We start from the raw sequence: 20,057 nt of genomic DNA, 5'->3' as shown, positions 1-20,057 counted from the left end.
TGCTCGACTATGCATATAATTGATAGCTTTCGAAAGAAAACACTCTGACGTGTCCAGAACTACCAAGATATTTTCTGTGCGTGCCCTAGAACGTGAGCTTCAGGCAAAACCAAGATGAGACGGCATCCAGGAAATGAGCAGGATTTTCGAGGCTCTGTTTTCCATTGTCTCCTTATATGGCTGTGAATGCGAGAGGAATGAGCCTGCCCTTTCTGTCGTTTCCCCAAGGTGTCTGCAGCATTGTGACGTATTTGTAGGCAGATCATTGGAAGATTGACCATAAGAGACCACATTTACCAGGTGTCCGCCCGGTGTCCTGCGCCGAAATTGGTGCGCAAAAGTCAGCTGCCAGTATTTTTCCATGGGATTCAGAGAGGAAAGCAAGCTTCCACGAACGATATATCAATGAAGAGATATGTGAAAAAACACCTTGAGGATTGATTCCAAACAACATTTGCCATGTTTCGGTCGATATTATGTAGTTAATTCGGAAAAAGTTTGACGTTGTAGGTGACTGAATTTTCGGTTCGTTTCGGTAGCCAGATGCAATGTAGAAAACGGAACGATTTCTCCTACACACAGACGCTTTCAGGAAAAACTGCGCATTTGGTATGTAACTGAGAGTCTCCTCATTGAAAACATCAGAAGCTCTTCAAAGGTAAATGATTTTATTTATTTGGTTATCTGGTTTTTGTGAAAATGTTGCGTGCTAAATGCTACTCAAAATGCTATGCTAGCTTTGCATACTCTTACACAAATTAGTCAATTTCTATGGTTCAAAAGCATATTTTGAAAATCTGAGATGACAGTGTTGTTAAGAAAAGGCTAAGCTTGAGAGCAGACGCATTATTTTCATTTTATTTGCGATTTTCAGAAATCGTTAACGTTGCGTTATGCTAATGAGCCTGAGGCTTTAGTCACGATCCCGGATCCGGGATGGGGAGTTCCAAGATTAAGAGCACATTCTTATTTTCAATGACTGCCTAGGAACTGTGGGTTAACTGCATTGTTCAGGGGCAGAACGACAGATTTTCACCTTGTCAGCTCAGGGGTTCCAATCTTGCAACCGCACAGTTAACTGGTCCAATGCTCTAACCATTGCACTCCATGAGTAGCCTGCCTGTTACACGAATGCAGTAGAAGCCAAGGTAAATTGCTAGCTAGCATTAAACTTCTCATAAAAAACAATCAATCATAATCACTAGTTATAACTACTAATCCAGTTTAGCAGGCAATATTAACCAGGTGAAATTGTGTCATTTCTCTTGCGTTCATTGCACGCAGAGTCAGAGTATATGCAACAGTTTGGGCTGCCTGGCTCATATGCGAACTAATTTGCCATAATTTTACGTAAATATGACATATATTGAATGTTGTGCAATGTAACAAGAATATTTAGGGATGCCACCCGTTAGATAAAATACCGAACGGTTCCGTATTTCACTGAAATAATAAACGTTTTGTTTTCGAAATGATAGTTTCCGGATTCGATTATATTAATGAGCAAAGGCTCGTATTTCTGCGTGTTTTTATGTTATAATTAAGTCTGATTTGATAGAGCAGTCTGACTGAGCAGCAGCAGGCTCGTAATCATTCATTCAAACAGCACTTTCGTGCGTTTTGCCAGCAGCTCTTCGCAAGCACAGCGCTGTTTATGACATCAGCATAACCAAAACCTCTTACATTGGAATATTGAAGTCTCATGTTAAAAGGAACCACCAACTTTCATATGTTCTCATGTTCTAAGCAAGGAACTTACAAACGTTAACTTTTTTACATGGCACATATTACTTTCTTCTCCAACACTTTGTTTTTGCATTAATTGAACATGTTTCATCATTTATTTGAGGCTATTTATTTGATGTTTTATATTAAGTTAAAATAAGTGTTAATTCAGTATTGTTGTAATTGTCATTATTACAACAACAACAACAACAGCAAAACAATCCACCGATTAATCGGTATCAGCTTTTTTGGTCCTCCAATAATCGGTATCGGCGTTGAAAAATCATAATCGGTCGACCTCTAATCCTGTCCAACACATTTCTCACCATTTATGATTAAACCTTTGATATACTGTACATCCCAGCAGAAATGACTCCATACTATGTTAATGGTTGTTTCATTTTGTTTTATTATTCAAACGACATCCTATATATTAGACCATTAAGTCACTCTTTCCCGTTAATAATATAATATATTCATCTTGAACATAAATAGAATGGTTCTCTGAGTTCAGTCCCTGAGTCACAAGATCATTACGTTAAGCTGGTTCCCAGTCAGGTTAGATCCCACACTGACCACCAGGGTCACTGTCTTTGCTGGGTACGCTGGCTGTCTTCATCCAGCCTTAATGAATCCAGGGTGGCCTGTCCCCCACAACCTAACCTTGGGGTTGGCTGTCCAGCTCCTCTGGCGTTGGAGCTGGAGCCGAGCTGGTCCGCTCAAAGTGACCTACAGACACCAGCTGGCCATTAGTGCAGCTTGTCATTTTGGACACACCTGATGTACATAGGAGTCAAAGCCAATCATGAAAAACATTGAGATTTATCATGAAACCAAATGTTGGGCATTTTTACTACATAACAAAATGTACCTTTTTATTGTTGCACTGAGGAACAGGTGGGCCACCATTTATCTCCAAACTGTGTTGAAAAGGACATAAATTATTGATGTTATCCCAACCAGAAATGTGTGAAAGCATTGGAATGGCTTGCTCCTCAGCTATGACCCTCTGGCCGTTTGGGTTATTGGTTTGTGTCAATCCTAAAATTAGATGTACGAAACATGCACTCAACACATGTACAGCACAGGAGGCTGCTGAGGGGAGAACGGCTCATCATAATGGCCAGAACGGAACAAATGGAATAGCATCAAACACCTGGACACCATGTGTTTGATGTATTTGATGCCATTCCACTGATTCTGCTCCAGTCATTACCACAAGCCTGTCCTCCCCAATGAAGGTGGCACCAACCTCCTGTGATGTGCAGTATAAACCAGAAGTCATGGTATATTATTAGATTGTATACTGTGACCTGTTTCCAAGTCAACTCTGAAAGCCATGTTACTACTCTAACACTGTTACAACAGTAAATGGGCAAAATAGTCAAGTAATAACATGACAAACGGTTGCTCAAATCTCCCATTGATACCAATGCATAACTTCTGCAAACCTTTGAGTGAATGTACTGTTTCGCAAAAAAAGATTGAGCCTTGCTGAGGATGCACAGTTGAAGTCGAAAGTTTACATACACCTTAGCCAAAAACATTTAAACTCAGTTTTTCACGATTCCTGACATTTAATCCAAGTAAAAATACCCTGTCTTAGGTCAGTTAGGATCACCACTTTATTTTAAGAATGTGAAATGTCAGAATAATAGTAGAGAAAATGATTTATTTCAGCTTGTATTTCTTCATCACATTCCCAGTGGGTCAGAAGTTTACATACACTCAATTAGTATTTGGTAGCATTGCCTTTAAATTGTTTAACTTGGGTCAAACGTTTCGGTTAGCCTTCCACAAGCTTCCCAGAATAAGTTGGGTGAATTTTGGCCCATTCCTCCTGACAGAGCTGGTGTAACTGAGTCAGGTTTGTAGGCCTTCTTGCTCGCACACGCTTTTTCAGTTCTGCCCACAAATCCTCTATAGGACTGAGGAGCAGGGTTTTGTGATGGCCACTCCAATACCTTGACTTTGTTGTCCTTAAGCCATTTTTCAACAACTTTGGAAGTATGCTTGGGGTCATTGTCATTTGGAAGATCCATTTGTGACCAAGCTTTAACTTCCTGACTGATGTTTTGAGATGTTGCTTCAATATGTCCACATAATTTTCCTCCTTCGTGATGCCAACTATTTTGTGAAGTGCACCAGTTCCTCCTGCAGCAAAGCACCCCCAAAACATGATGCTGCCACCCCCGTGCTTCACGGTTGGAATGGTGTTCTTTGGCTTGCAAGCCTTCCCCTTTTCCTCCAAACATAACGATGGTCATTATGGCCAAATAGTTCTATTTTTGTTTCATCAGACCAGAGAACATTTCTCCAAAAAGTACGATCTTTGTCCCCATGTGCAGTTGCAAACCGTAGTCTAGCTTTTTATGGCGGTTTTGGAGCAGTGGCTTCTTCCTTGCTGTCGATATAGGACTCGTTTTACTGTGGATATTTATGTCAATTAGCCTATCAGAAGCTTCTAAAGCCATGACATCATTTTCTGGAATTCTCCAAGCTGTTTAAAGGCACAGTCAACTTAGTGCATGTACACTTCTGACCCACTGGAATTGTGATAGTGAATTTTTTGAGTCTGTAAATAATTGTTGCAAAAATGACTTGTCATGCACAAGTAGATGTCCTAAATTACTTGCCAAAACTATAGTTTGTTTACAAGAAATTTGTGGAGTAGTTGAAAAACGAGTTTTAATGACTCCAACCTAAGTGTAAACTTCCGACTTCAACTGTACGTACCAACACACAGGATGCCCAGGGCTTGTATAACACTGAGGAGGGTTCTCTTAGTTGTCCGGGACACCCGTAGTAGATGAACCAGTGGTGGAACTCTGTTCTCTTTACACATCCCGTCCAGGTGGCTCAGATTGCGCTATAACTGCCTGGCAGCTTGAAACAAATCAAATCAAATTTTATTTGTCACATACACATGGTTAGCAGATGTTAATGCGAGTGTAGCGAAATGCTTGTGCTTCCAGTTCCGACAATGCAGTAATAACCAACAAGTAATCTAACTAACAATTCCAAAACTAATATCTTATACACAGTGTAAGGGGATAAAGAATATGTACATAAAGATATGAATGAGTGATGGTGCAGAGCAGCATAGGCAAGATACAGTAGATGGTATCGAGTACAGTATATACATATGAGATGAGTATGTAAACAAAGTGGCATAGTTAAAGTGGCTAGTGATACATGTATTACATAAGGATGCAGTAGATGATAGAGTACAGTATATACGTATACATATGAGATTAATAATGTAGGGTATGTAAACATTATATTAGGTAGCATTGTTTAAAGTGGCTAGTGAGATATTTTACATCCTGTCCCATCAATTCCCATTTTTGAAGTGGCTGGAGTTGAGTCAGTGTGTTGGCAGCAGCCACTCAGTGTTAGTGGTTTCTGTTTAACAGTCTGATGGCCTTGAGATAGAAGCTGTTTTTCAGTTTCTCGGGCCCAGCTTTGATGCACCTGTACTGACCTCGCCTTCTGGATGATAGCGGGGTGAACAGGCAGTGGCTCGGGTGGGTGTTGTCCTTGATGATCTTTATGGACTTCCTGTAACATCGGGTGGTGTAGGTGTCCTGGAGGGCAGGTAGTTTGCCCCCGGTGATACGTTGTGCAGACCTCACTACCCTCTGGAGAGCCTTACGGTTGTGGGCGGAGCAGTTGCCGTACCAGGCGGTGATACAGCCCGCCAGGATGCTCTCGATTGTGCATCTGTAGAAGTTTGAGTGCTTTTGGTGACAAGCCAAATTTCTTCAGCCTCCAGAGGTTGAAGAGGCGCTGCTGCGCTGTCTGTGTGAGTGGACCAATTCAGTTTGTCTGTGATGTGTATGCCGAGGAACTTGAAACCTTACTACCCTCTCCACTACTGTTCCATCGATGTGGATAGGGGGGTGTTCCCTCTGTGGACTTCAGGAAACAGCAATCATCTCCTTAGTTTTGTTGACGTTGAGTGTGAGGTTATTGTCCTGACACCACACTCCGAGGGCCCTCACCTCCTCCCTGTAGGCCGTCTCGTCGTTGTTGGTAATCAAGCCTACCACTGTTGTGTCGCCCGCATGTTTCTGTTGCAGGCCGTGTCAGTGGCACTGTATTGTCCTCAAAGCGGGCAAAAAAGTTAGTCTGCCTGGGAGCAAGACATCCTGGTCCGTGACTGAGCTGGATTTTATCTTGTAGTCTGTGATTGACTGTAGACCCTGCCACATACCTCTTGTGTCTGAGCCGTTGAATTGAGATTCTACTTTGTCTCTATACTGACGCTTAGCTTGTTTGATAGCCTTACAGAGGGAATAGCTGCACTGTTTGTATTCGGTCATATTACCAGTCACCTTGCCCTGATTAAAAGCAGTGGTTCGCGCTTTCAGTTTCACGCGAATGCTGCCATCAATCCACGGTTTCTGATTAGGGAACGTTTTAATCGTTGCTATGGGAACGACATCTTCAACGCACGTTCTAATGAACTCGCACACCGAATCAGCGTATTCGTCAATGTTGTTGCCTGATGCAATACGAAACATGTCCCAGTCCACGTGATGTAAGCAGTCTTGGAGTGTGGAATCAGCTTGGTCGGACCAGCGTTGGACAGACCTCAGTGTGGGAGCTTCTTGTTTTAGTTTCTGTCTGTAGGCAGGGATCAGCAAAATGGAGTCGTGGTCAGCTTTTCCGAAAGGGGGGCGGGGCAGGGCCTTATATGCATTGCGGAAGTTAGAATAACAGTGATCCAAGGTTTTGCCAGCCCTGGTGGCGCAATCGATATGCTGATACATTTTAGGGAGTCTTGTTTTCAGATTAGCCTTGTTAAAATCCCCAGCTACAATGAATGCAGCCTCAGGATGTATGGATTCCAGTTTGCAAAGAGTCAAATAAAGTTCGTTCAGAGCCATCGATGTGTCTGCTTGGGGGGGAATATATACGGCTGTGATTATAATCGAAGATAATTCTCTTGGTAGATAATGCGGTCTACATTTGATTGTGAGGAATTCTAAATCAGGTGAACAGAAGGATTTGAGTTCCTGTATGTTTCTGTGATCACACCACGTCTCGTTAGCCATAAGGTATACGCCCCCGCCCCTCTTCTTACCAGAAAGGTGTTTGTTTCTGTCGGCGCGATTCGTGGAGAAACCCGCTGGCTGCACCGCATCCGAAAGCGTCTCTCCAGTGAGCCATGTTTCCATGCAGCAAAGAACGTTACAGTCTCTGATGTCCCTCTGGAATGCTACCCTTGCTCGGATTTCATCAACCTCGTTGTCAAGAGACTGGACATTGGCGAGAAGAATGCTAGGAAGTGGGGCACAATGTGCCCGTCTCCGTAGTCTGACCAGAAGACCGCATCGTTTCCCTCTTTTACGAAGTCGTTTTTTTGGGGTCGCCGGCTGGGATCCATTCCGTTGTCCTGGTTGAAAGGCAGAACACAGGATCCGCTTCGCGAAAGTCATATTCTTGGTCGTACTGATGGTGAGTTGACGCTGATCTTATATTCAGTAGTTCTTCTCGACTGTATGTAATGAAACCTAAGATGACCTGGGGTACTAATGTAAGAAATAACACGTAAAAAAAACAAAAAACTGCATAGTTTCCTAGGAACGCGAAGCGAGGCGGCCAGCTCTGTCGGCGCCGTTACACTTACCAACATGAATCGTAGGTAAATCTTGACTTGAATCATAAGGGCTACGTAAGGGCCATCTCTGGCCTGACTATATCTAACACTTCCACACAACATTTGACAATTGGCAGTTGCGGGATGTGAGTGAGGCCTTTGTTGCATATCGGCCAGCAGTGGTGACCATCCGTGTGAAGATGACAGGATGAGGGCATAAGTTGATGCCAGCTGTCAAGGAAAATATGACCAGGGTAAGCTAGTTCGCTAGTGTAATGCCTTGCCAATTACCTGACCCTAATAACAATGGGTTAGCATATGGTAAAGTTTGTCGCTCGGCCAATAAGATGACATCACCTGTCGTGACTGTTCTGTCATTACTAGGATGGCGTTATGTAGAACTTGTGTAAGAGGGTTCAAGTAAAGTGTTCCATATAATTCAAGCTTTACATTAAAAGGTGTAATATGTCACTTTTTGGACAACCTGACTAAATTCACATAGAAATGTAAGTTACCATTTCCACATCGTTAACCTAATTTTGTCTCTCTAATTAAGAGAACAACAGACATTTATCGTGAAAAAGAAGGCTGGAATAAAATAATCATCTGTTGTCTTGTCTGGACAGTTACTATTTCAGATGCTGCTGTACAGATTCTCTGTAGACGTGTGTGACAGACAGGGGAAATGAGGGAAGACTAGAGGCTGTTGCCATGTTACAGGAAAAAGAAAACAGGAACACATCTATTCAGGGAGTCAGAAGTAAGCAGTCGGAAACACAACAAAACAGTGAACACCCATCCCATTTCAATTGATACCCCAGTTCTTCCAAATCAACTTTAGGATATCGAAACATTTGGAACAGTCAGTATTGTTTAGGATTGTGTTCCTCTTCTTTTCAAGGTAGACATTCCTGGCTACATGCCTTCCTATGCTCTGGCTGGGGGTGATGAGTCTAGCAGAGGAAGGCCGTCTGGGGGCAGGAGGTGGCTTGACTTGCGGTAACAGAGGCAGACCTCGCTCGAGCACAAATCTCAGGGTACATGTCCACAGTACAGTCAATCATTAATCTGCATTGCCTGTCAACGGCACATGGAAGTAGTGTTGTTTTACGACGCTCTGTGTTTTGTTTCATCGATCCCTAGAGAGGGCATCGCCCTGAACGAATTGAATGTTGTCTGGAAAAGCTTGACGTTAGCTTGTTAGCGAGCCAACTCTGTCCATGAAGTGATGAGTGCCATTTAACCTTTGCTCTGCCGAGGAGTCCTCTTTTAAGAAAGATTACCTTGGTGTAAGGGACTTATTTTGCGTGAAAATTCTGGCAAGTACAGAGGGGTGGCATTTAAAACCAAAGTGTTGGAATTGGAGTTTAAGGAACGTACCGACATATTGCACCCTGTCGCGAGGAGGAGAGGATGAGCTCCAGGATAGAGTTGTAGCCGATATGCTCTACCATTTCATAGTGTGTCTTACCAAGGTCCACAGAGAGACGGCACCCTTGCTACCTCACCTCCACCTGGGTCACATTTAGTAGGGACAAAACGTTTAGAAACAAATTAAAACAGGGAGGTACTACCTGAATTTGTCTCATAATAACAGATTTTCATTTTCTGTGACCAAACTGTTTGATACTGTGTGCCCTACTGAACGCAACCCTGAACACTGCCGAGGGGACACAACTTAAAGTACATGCTGAATTGCTACCAGAGTGTTAATAAATACATGATGTGTTAATTTGGGCATGGTTACCTGCCTACAATATCCACCGTAGAGTGCATAGGTTACAAGCCCATTGTAAGTCAATAGAGCTAATGGTCTGGCTACTATTGTTAGCTAGCCACAAATAATTGTTAGCTAGCTAGCCACAAATAATTTACATCTACCTTGGATAACATTGGTTTTAGGTCATTTTTGCCTGTTATACTATCTGGTTAGCTACATTATTACGATTCACGTATAGCTAGCTGATAGGAATGAAATAAAACATTTGCTTTGTGTATTTGTTGTTTAATCTCTACTGCCATTGTCCTGGCTAGAAGAAGGAAGGTTCAGATAATGGGTGAGTCAATAGGGCTAACTGGCAAGCCACAAATAATTATAAACTAGGGGGTTGCCTGTTTTGCATGTTATTTTGACATTAATGTGTGTCAAATATCAGTTTGTACCCACGGATAATTGACATCTACTGTACCTTGCTTAACATTAGTTTTAGGTCATTTTTGCTTGTTTAAGTAGCTAGCTGGCTAGCTAGATTACAGTGACTCACTTATAACTAGCTGATAATTATGAAGTAAAACAATTGCTTGTTTCGTTTCTATTGTTGCCATTGTCCTAGCTGGAAGAAGTTTCAGTGAATGGGCAGATGCAGTGTGAGGTAATACAGTAGGGGGAGAACAAGTGCTTCTCAAATGTAAGGTTTTATACGTTCTCCACCCTCTTGTCCTCTCAAGAACGTACTCAATAGAGTCCTCTGAAAATGCACTTGGAGCATGAGAGTGTGAAGCACAGTAGTATGCATATTAAGAAACATCCCATTACCCATCACTCAGGGCAGGTGTTTTTTTTTTTTTTTTTTTTTGGGGGGGGTTGCCTGTTTTGCATGTTATTTTGACATTAATATGTGTCACATATCAGATTCTAAACAATATTCTTTTTAAATTAATAATAATCATTGAGTTAATAAAGCCATGGTCGCGTTTTTGCTTTCTTGAGTAAGGCAGCTCCAAAATGCAGCTGTTTCAGCCCAGTTCAGTGCTTTCTGTGGTGGTTGAGCAGCCTGCGGAAAATACAGAGCGTAGAGGTTGGTAATTTTCTCTAGTTGCGCCGTGATTGGGTAATGTTTTCTAGTTGTGTCGGGATTGACTCAGTGTTCTGTCACTCATGGGGACACAACATCACCGCTAAATCTAAGGGTAGAGCTCGAAAATTCAAGCCCCTTGGGTGCTGCATTAGAGTTACATTAGAAGTGCCCATCCAAGAAGCCTCAAGGTCATTGGCCACAGATAAAATTGTGAAATCATGCTATTTCTACACAAGCTTTGATTGGACTGATCATGTCAACATCATACTTTCAAAATCTTAGCTAGCAGTCATCATCATGAATAAAGTTTACAATCTACAGGCAAATGCTTTTTCATCCGTGTCATATAAAGAGAAATTATAGATAAAACGTATCGGTACTCATGGGGCCATTGGACATAAACATTACACAAGTAGGAAATCGCAAATTCAACAATGAGTGGTTTGGAAGGAATTAGTGGCTAACTGGAAGCATTGCAAAGCAATCTCTAGCCTGCTATTCAGTGGAGTGGGTTTGTAGTTCCAAGTCTGGGTTTAAGGGTCTCTTTTCCAAACTTAAAAGGATAAACATTCAACGTTGGCCATGCTGTCAATTCAGCATGACTTCTGCCATCAAAACAACTGGAAACTCAGAACCTTGAAATCTGACTTCAGCGAGTTCAAGACAGCTGGGAACTCGGAATTGAACGGTCATCCAAATCGGTATTGCAATTCGGGAACTTAGGCCTCTTTCTAGAGTTCCAACGTCATCGTAATTTGACCTTGTTTTTTCCCCAGAGTTCCCAGTCATCTTGAAAGCACCATCAATCCAGAGAATGCCAGACTTTGATGACAGAATTTGCTCACGAAGGACCTGTTCAAGTGAACACAGCAAGGTGAGTCCAAAACTGTATTGTATGATGCTTCATGAATTATGTAATATACCAGGGAGATATGTATACAGTAGCTAATAAAGTAATACTAAGTGTATGTTGTGTAGTAAGCTGATTGTAGCCCATGGACCAAATTACTAGGGTGAGGCACCTTTTCCCCCCTCTTAATTTCAACTACTGTTCTGACTTGGTGGTGCAAATGTACCCTATAGGCTGTTTTAGAGAAATGTAATCATTGAATATTGTAAGAGCTTTCCTTCCCTGCTCATATGCCCCTTTTATTTATCCTATGGTTCTGACTTAGTGTACAGGCAGAATAGTGTAAGAACTGTCGTGGAAATTAAGTACTGAGAGAATTGGTCATTTCGTCAAACAATCATCTTTATTTAATATCAATTAATTATTGCAATAATAAGACCGTCAGTCCACCAGTCTTGACTGACTGTTAGGCTGAGTCGTACAGACAATGCACAGTTCATATAGCTAATATCCAGAATGCTTGGTTCCACCCCTCCCATATAGATTGGGGGGCACCATAAGCAGCTTTGGCCTCATCCTGTCTTTATCTGCCCCTGGTGTTATCTTAACCCCCGACCCTGGCCTATTTTCCCAGGCCAGGATGTCTAAGAACCATTGAGGCCTTTGTTCTACTCCTCTCTATCCGAGTTACAACCACCCCACATCCTGTCACTGGAATGATAGCTGTAGGTTTTATCACCAGGAAACGAGAGTGGACAACATAAAACTCAGCACTAGCAGGACATAAATATCTCACTGTTTAGGTGAATAATTGTTACATATCCAACAAATAAGGTGAATACATAATTTTCTGTCACAGAACAGCACATGCTCTGAATTCTGTCGCTGTACATTTAAAAAATGCTGTACAAATAGTTATATTAGCTACATCCGTCCTAACTCGCTCATTAATGTCTTCATCAAAATTACAGATTGCCTCTTAGCCACTCGTCGTCCCCTTATGCTATAGTTTGTACATCTCAATTGTCAATAAAAACCACATTTGTTTAAGCAAGTCAGCCATATCAGCTATGTTTTTTTTAAAGGAAGTAAATGAGCCTGAATTAACTGTTTCGCTGTCAGGAGCCTCACCAATGGAGCCACCCACCCTAGATACACACATTGACCGTCACACACACAAACAAGCACACAGGAATGGTCAAACATGCAAACACACACGCACACACAAGACATTGGTTGCTGGGCTATGAGGGACTGGTACTGGTCGCTGTTCCTGACCAGGCACAGCGGAAGTGGAGCATGGCCTGCTGGCTGCCAAGGAGATTGACCAGCACCGGCATGGCACTGTAGCGCATCAGGGACCTCATTTATCAAGGTTTAGAGTGTTTTTTGTGCACATGCACCTTTGATAAACGAGGCCCCAGGGCCTCAAACACAAGCGTCTTTTCAAATGTGACACCACCAAGGTAGCAGCCATACACTGCAGTGCTGGCCTTGAGCTACGCATCAGCTCCAGCAGGGCCAGGATGGTAGTTTACTTGGAATTTCCAATATTATACCCTCCCTTTGCAACTCTACTCCTGAAGTATAGGAAAGCTACTTTAGGGTCTGTCGATATTTAGATTCTATTGCAGAATTAGTTTACCTTTAACACTCATTACGTGCTCCATTGTGGCTAAAACACCCCATGGCTAAGGTACGAATACAGTGCCTTCAGAAAGTATTCACACCGCTTGACTTTTTCCAAATGTGGTTGTTTCAGCCCGAATTAAGCCATTATTAAAAGTAAATGTGTCACCGATCTACTACACACAATACCCCATAATATAAAAAGGGGAATTCTGTTTTTAGAGATCTTTACAAGTTCATTTAAAAAACATGATATGTCTTGAGTCAATAAGTAGATAAGTATTTTCAGTGGCTTGCGACGGCTCACTCGTAAATTTTAAGTGAATCCAAACCTTACCTTTGTTTCCTCAGAGACTTCCTCTAGCTGACGGCTTCCGATGTCAAACTTCAATCCCTCCGTGTAGGTGGAAATACCCATCTGGCAAGTACGGGAAATGTTTATAGGCGAATGCAGGTCCTAAGAGCAATGGTGTTAAATCCGCTCTGGAACGAAAGCTGATCGATATCTCACGCATCCCGTTGTCTCGTGACAGATCTACTGCACCATATGTTTACGTAGTCTGTCCACGAGAGATGATGTACACTTAAACCTTTACAACTTTGCATCAATCACACATTACTTGTTTGAAGCATATCTCCATTGGGATAAGATTTGTGAATGATTTATTACATGTAATAATATTACATATAAGCCTACATGTAGCCAACTTTATTTAAGAACAAAATTGGTCTTTGCTCCCATAGACACACAGAAGCATGGTATTTTTGAGGTGAATTGAAACCTTCAGGTGCTCTATATGAAGGAGAAATCTAGAAGAGTAGTAAGTGCATTCTAACACTTTACTGTCCCTCCCTACAATATAACCAACTTCCTAGCTATGACTTGTTTTGCCCTCGGAAGGTTTATAATTGCAACATTAAAAAGACAGAAGTCACAGAGCGCAGGGTGATGTGAATACATATTTTTAATGAAAGACGAAAAACCACAAAGTACACTAAACAAAATAACAAGACGACCGTGACCGCTATCAAAACTGAGTGCAAACATGCAACATCACATAGACAATAACCCACGAAATACCCAAAGAAGATGGCTGCCTAAATATGGTTCCCAATCAGAGACAACCATAAACAGCTGCCTCTAATTGAGAAACAATCTAGGCAACCATAGACATACATAAACACCTACATGGTAAACAACCCCATAAACCTACATAACCCCTAGACAGTACCAAACACATACATCACCCATGTCACACCCTGACCTAACCAAAAATATATAAAGGAAACAAAGAATACTCAGGTCAGGGCGTGACACTTTGGCTAATGTTATAAGGGATCAAACTGGGATCGACTAATCTTTTTGCTGATAAGAGCAAACCGCATTCTACTTGATAAATAACCCTCCTAATTTTCTACAGTGTGTACATATTCATCTGTATGGAATGTGGCCGCCCTCATTATTAAGTTAGGCCTTTTCTTTTTCGTGTCCTTGTTTCTACATGTTTTCCAAGAAAAGCCTTTATTGGAGGATGCTTTTCTTGATGGAAAGAAGGTAAACAGTTTGTAATTTCCTTAATTTGTGCTGGTAATCAATCCATAACTTGATGGATTTGAAACTTTTTTGTCAAGGCTCATTTCTAGGTACTATTTAAGATTGATGGTCAACATTCATGGATGTAAAAACAATGCATTCTCTAAGCACACATTTCCTTTTCCCTCTACAGAAAGCCTGTGCATATTCATCAGATTTCTGGCCGTTTTGATGTGGGAAACCTTGCTTCCTATGTTTAACATGACTGGTACTTCAGAGAAGATCTTCAAGGTGTGGGAAACCTTCTTTCCTATGTTTAATGTGACTGGTACTTCAGAGAAGACCTTCAAGATGTGAAGTCTTACACAATATAGCTTACTCAGGTGCATGTGTGAGATTGACAATGTGAAGAAAAAAGCAACTTTGACTATTACAAAAACATATCAAGAGTAAATGTATTCAAATGAATTAAAACATGTCTGTTGATACTGTGGCTCACTGTGACCCGAATTACAAGCATGACTTAGTTGGCTTATGTCAATACAGTGAACAAAGATAACATTCCTGATTAAATGTTCTGCTGACCTAAGTTGTGAGGAGTCTCTTGCACTTGTCTGACGCCTTCCCATGGCTGTTTTTCCTCTTTGCGATGCGGGAACCAAACTGCATGGCTCTCTTAGGGAGTAGAGCAAAGGTCCCAAGGCCCAGCTCCTTGGCAGCCAGCCTCAGTAGTAGTTCCTCCCGACAAATCTGCCTTCTCGGACACTGGCAGGGCATTCAGGAAACACACCACATCCTCGTCCAAATAGGGAAGCCTATACAAAACCAACAAATAAATATAGCATGTGCGATTGCTTCAGTTCCTCAATGGCAATGCTAATAGAGCAACAACAAAAAAGTACCTTTTAGTTGAACTCTTTCCTTGAGTAAATCAAGTGCATTGAAATTACTTAGGAACTGTGCCCACTTTGGAGAGGTGTGTGGCCACTTGGAGACGCGAGTTAGTCCTCTCACTCAAACCCTTGTAAATGTTTTGTCTTGTGTTGCATCTATCCCACATTTTCCAGTAATAGTCTTATTAAAGTTACTGAATGTATCCAGAGTATTTTCCGATTTCGTCATCAACAAATGAGGCGAAAAGCACAGTAAATTAAAAATGCACATAAAATCAACAGTGTAGTGTTTGGATTCAGACTTGTCAGGTGAACGGTTGTGTACTCACCTTTGGTCTAATAATTTTCCCAATATCTCTAAACTGTTCCCTTTCAATTGCTACGATGGTTATGCATATGTTTTCATATTTCTGTAAGAAACATTTAAATGCAGCCCCATCCATATAGGCCAATTTCCACAAGTGTAAAGGGTTAAAGAAAACCTCTTCTCTGAGCAATTGTATTAGTAATATTAATTCCCTTTTAATCATAACCCTATCGGTGAATCTGTGCCTTTCTTTTTGATCAAGTTACTCATGGCCTCTTTCTGTGTTCCTATTTTTTTAATAATGGAAAATCTGCTTGCCACTGAAGGACAGAAACTGTGACGACAGACTGGTGTGACTCAAATCAACATTTAAATTGGTGGTAATAAATGGGCATTAATCACTAAAACAAATGTTTTATTGTTATTGTTATGTTATTGCTTAGTGTCCTATTCAGTACTTGCCTGGCCTCCTTCCCATGGTCCGCTATGATTCTGTTATCTCGAAATGAGATTCCTTGTAGATATTCTGCCCAGCTCCATGGCCAGCTCTTGGACCAGACCCTCATGCCCAGAGGTCTTGAAGCCGACTCTGTGTCTGGAGTACCCTGCCTTCTGCTCATTGGCTCCAAAACCTGTCAAAACCACTTGCAGAGCAATGGTTCGATTAGGCCTACATACTGTTGATCGAATTTACACCACGCCCAAGCTAGCATAATTTTCTCAAAAAAGGAAAATACTTTATTCACATCTAAATGGCATGTTCCTTATTACTTTACCCATGTGATCTACAAAGGGGCGGCAGGTAGCCTTGTGGTTAGAGTGTTGGACTAGTAACCGGAAGGTTGCAAGAGTCCCTGAGCTGACAAGGTAAAAATCTGTCGTTCTGCTCCTGAACAAGGCAGTGAACCCACTGTTCCTAGGTCGTCATAAGAATTTGTTCTTAACTGACTTGCCTAGTTAAATAAAGGTAGAATTAAAAAATAAATAAAAAGGACAAGACAAACACATCAGTGATACTGTACCTTGGCAGATGAAGTGAACCCCCCTCGGTTTGTTGCCTTCTGTGAGGAAGCCGGTTCCTTTCGCTGCAAACCACAGAGCACATCCAATGCTGTCATCAAGCACAGTATCCAATGGGTGCACCAGGTGACAGATGAGATCCTGCCGAGTTTTCTGCAACTCCTTCTGGGGGACGTTGATTTCAACATAATTCAATTTTCTCTCAAGTGCTGAAGCTCTTGCAGGCCTGCTCTGCGAGTGATCCTGTCTGGAATGTCAATGGGGCTATACACATGGGAATCAGCAACGTCCGTTTTAGAATCCATGGGCTTTGATTTTTGCTTTTCTTGGTAGACTCCTTCAGCACCTTTGGTTCTTGCAGTTTGAATGCCACATTCAGAAGGTCAATTGGTTGGTGGGTTGGGATGTGGCTGTCAGCCAGAATCATGGAATCAAGGAAATGATGGCAATTGCCGCTTCGTCATTGGTCGGTGGTGATGTCACCAGTGTATCAAAGAGAAGACACTGCACATGCCTCCATACTAGAGGTCGACCGATTAATCGGTATGGTCGATTTCAAGTTTTCATAACAATCGGTAATCGCTATTTTTGGACACCAATCATGGCAGATTACATTGCACTCCACGAGGAGACTGCGTGGCACACTGACTACCTGTTATGCGCGTACAGCAAGGAGCCAAGGTATGGTGCTAGCTAGCATTAAATGTATCTTATAAAAAACAATCAATCTTAACATAATCACTAGTTAACTACACATGGTTGATGATACAAGTTTATCTCGCTTGTCCTGTGTTGCATATAATCGATGCGGTGCCTGTTAATGTATCATTTATCATCGCCAAACGGGTGATTTAACAAGCGCATTCGCGAAAAAAGCACTGTCGTTGCGCCAATGTGTACCTAACCATAAACATCAACGCCTTTCTTAAAATCAATACACAAGTATATATTTTTAAACCTGCATATTTAGTTAATATTGCCTGCTAACATTAATTTCTTTTAACTAGGGAAATTGTGTCACTTCTCTTGTGTTCTGTGCAACAGAGTCAGGGTATATGCAGCAGTTTGGGCCGCCTGGCTCGTTGCGAACTGTGTGAAGACTATTTCTTCCTAACAAAGACAGAAAACTTCGCCAAACGGGGGAGGATTTAACAAAACAACAAAGGGCATTTTTGAAAAAAGCACAATCGTTGCACGAATGTAACTAACTATAAATATCAATGCCTTTCTTAAAATCTATACACAGAAGTATATATTTTTTTTTAAACCTATATATTTAGTTAAAAGAAATTCAGGTTAGCAGGCAATATTAAACTAGGGAAATTGTGTCACTTCTCTTGCGTTCTTTGCACGCAGTCAGGGTATATGCAACAGTTTGGGCCGCCTCGCTCGTTGCAAACTAATTTGCCAGAATATTACGTAATTATGACATAACATTGAAGGTTGTGCAATTTAACAGAAATATTTAGACTTATGGATACCACCCGTTAGATAAAATATGGAACAGTTCTGTATTTCACTGAAAGAATAAACGCTTTGTTTTCAAAATGATAGTTTCTGGATTTTACCATATTAATGACCTAAGGCTCGTATATCTGTGAGTTATTATATTATAATTAAGTCTATAATTTGATAGAGCAGTCTGACTGAGCGGTGGTAGGCAGCAGCAGGCTCATAAGCATTCATTCAAATGGCACTTTACAGCGTTTGCCAGCAGCTCTTCGCAATGCTTCAAGCATTGCGTTGTTTATGACTTCAAGCCTGTCAACTCCCGAGGTTAGGTTGACAATGCTAAAGTGCCTATTAGAACATCCAATAGTCAAAGGTATATGAAATACAAATTGTACAGAGAGAAATAGTCCTATAATAACTACAAAACTACCTAAAACTTCTTACCTGGGAATATTGAAGACTCATGTTATAAGGAACCACCAGCTTTCATATGTTCTCATGTTCTGAGCAAGGAACTTAAACGTTAGCTTTTTTACATGGCACATATTTCACTTTTACTTTCTTCTCCAACACTTTGTTTTTGCATTATTAAACCAAATGGAACATATTTCATTATTTATTTGAGGATAAACTGATTTTATTGATGTATTATATTAAGTTAAAATAAAAGTGTTCATCGTTCATTCAGTATTGTTGTAATTGTCATTATTACAAATATATATATATAGAAATCGGCCGATTAATCGGTATCAGCTTTTTTTGGTCCTCCAATAATCGGTATCGGCGTTGACAAATCATAATCGGTCGACCTCTACTCCGTACTGCCTCACTGAGAACATCAATAAGACTATTCACCACAAACGTTCTCTCATCAGACTCCAGCAACACCTCCAGGTCTTTAACTGAGGCTTGTGAGCTCGGATCATGTTCTTCCTCCTTTGACAACTGAGGGATTATAATGTTCAGTGAGCAAACCGGAGAGGTTAGGGAGAATTAATTAGGGAGAGAACTGAATTGTTCATCACTGCTCAGGTGTTCCTGGGGATACCCTCCAACTTGGGATTCCTGACTAATAGATGACAGACTCTCACCTGCGTGAACCCATGGATAAACTTCAAAGGTCAAAGAGCCAGACTCTGCAAAGGTCAATTCTGTAAACACCTACTTCTGGAACCTCTTGCCACTATGGTGGTCTGTCAGAGCCAGGGAGATGGGCAGCCACAGACGTCGGAGTGAAAGACTTCTCCTCAGCGGCATATTGCCAAAGCAAGCTTCGCCGGCCAAAGACGTCTCTCCTAAACCAGAGATAGTGCCTATTGCCTGTTGGTAATAGGTAAAAGTCCAGGGTCCACAAGGTTTGGCCAGGACAGACAGGATCTCTGTAGGGCTGTCACAAGCTGAGTAATGGTGGCCAATAACATCAGTGTCATTATCTTCTGGTCTCAATGACAGTCCACCAAAAACCTCTCGGTTCCACATCAATACATTCCTGTTACTGTCTTGTGCTGGCTGAGGTGAAAGTCAATCTCATGTGAAGTACACGAGCAGAGAACAGACACTGGTAGTGGGGATTTGAAGCTTTTTTTTGTGATACGACTGGAGTTAGGCCATCTATTCCTTAGGTGTTCCTGCATACTCTTCTCCAGCATACAACAGATATAACACATATTTATAGCTAGGAAGGCTTCATTTGTATTTCCCTCCCAGATTGTGTAGATTTCGACATATCCTGGACCTTCTTCATGTTGATCAGTTCCTCTGAGGGAAGAAAAGTTCACAGGTTAGTCTATCTATGGCTAAGAGAAAACTAAACTTGTATAATAATATGAAACTTGTATGCACTTTGGCCTACTTTTGCATGATCCAAGAGTCTTCTTCACTCTGTCTGCCAAGAAGAATAGGTTACTGTTGGGCTGTTGGACATAGACGCTCTGAAATAAATATGGATGAAGATTAGCAGATGTCCGTAAATTATGGTCTGACAATACCATATTCGTTAGAGCAATCAGTGGGTTTTAAATTAATTAAATTAGCTAACCCTGTTTTACCCTATTTTTACGCAGATTGGAGCTCATCAATCACTGTTTTATGTTCCTTGATCTACAGAAACATTTCACTTTCAGTGAGAAAACCTTATATAGCTAGCTACAGACATGAAGTCAGTTCAGAGAACCTTTATAACATGGCATAGCCAACGTTTGCCAAAGAGCTAGCTAGCTACTGTAGCTAGATGCTCAGACATTT

At 41.4% G+C, this 20,057-nt stretch overlaps 2 pseudogenes; both read right to left on the bottom strand.

Annotated features, from left to right (window-relative positions):
- Positions 1-13,555: 13,555 nt before the first annotated feature.
- LOC135519610 (asparagine synthetase domain-containing protein 1-like) lies at positions 13,556-17,269 on the bottom strand (annotated as a pseudogene).
- A 1,466-nt stretch (positions 17,270-18,735) lies between these two features.
- On the bottom strand, positions 18,736-19,480 carry LOC135519609 (asparagine synthetase domain-containing protein 1-like; annotated as a pseudogene).
- Positions 19,481-20,057: the final 577 nt, after the last annotated feature.

This window comes from Oncorhynchus masou, chromosome 29, assembly GCF_036934945.1.
Source record: "Oncorhynchus masou masou isolate Uvic2021 chromosome 29, UVic_Omas_1.1, whole genome shotgun sequence".
Classification (NCBI taxonomy): Eukaryota; Metazoa; Chordata; class Actinopteri; order Salmoniformes; family Salmonidae; genus Oncorhynchus; species Oncorhynchus masou.
This window is presented reverse-complemented; position numbering and strand designations above follow the sequence as displayed.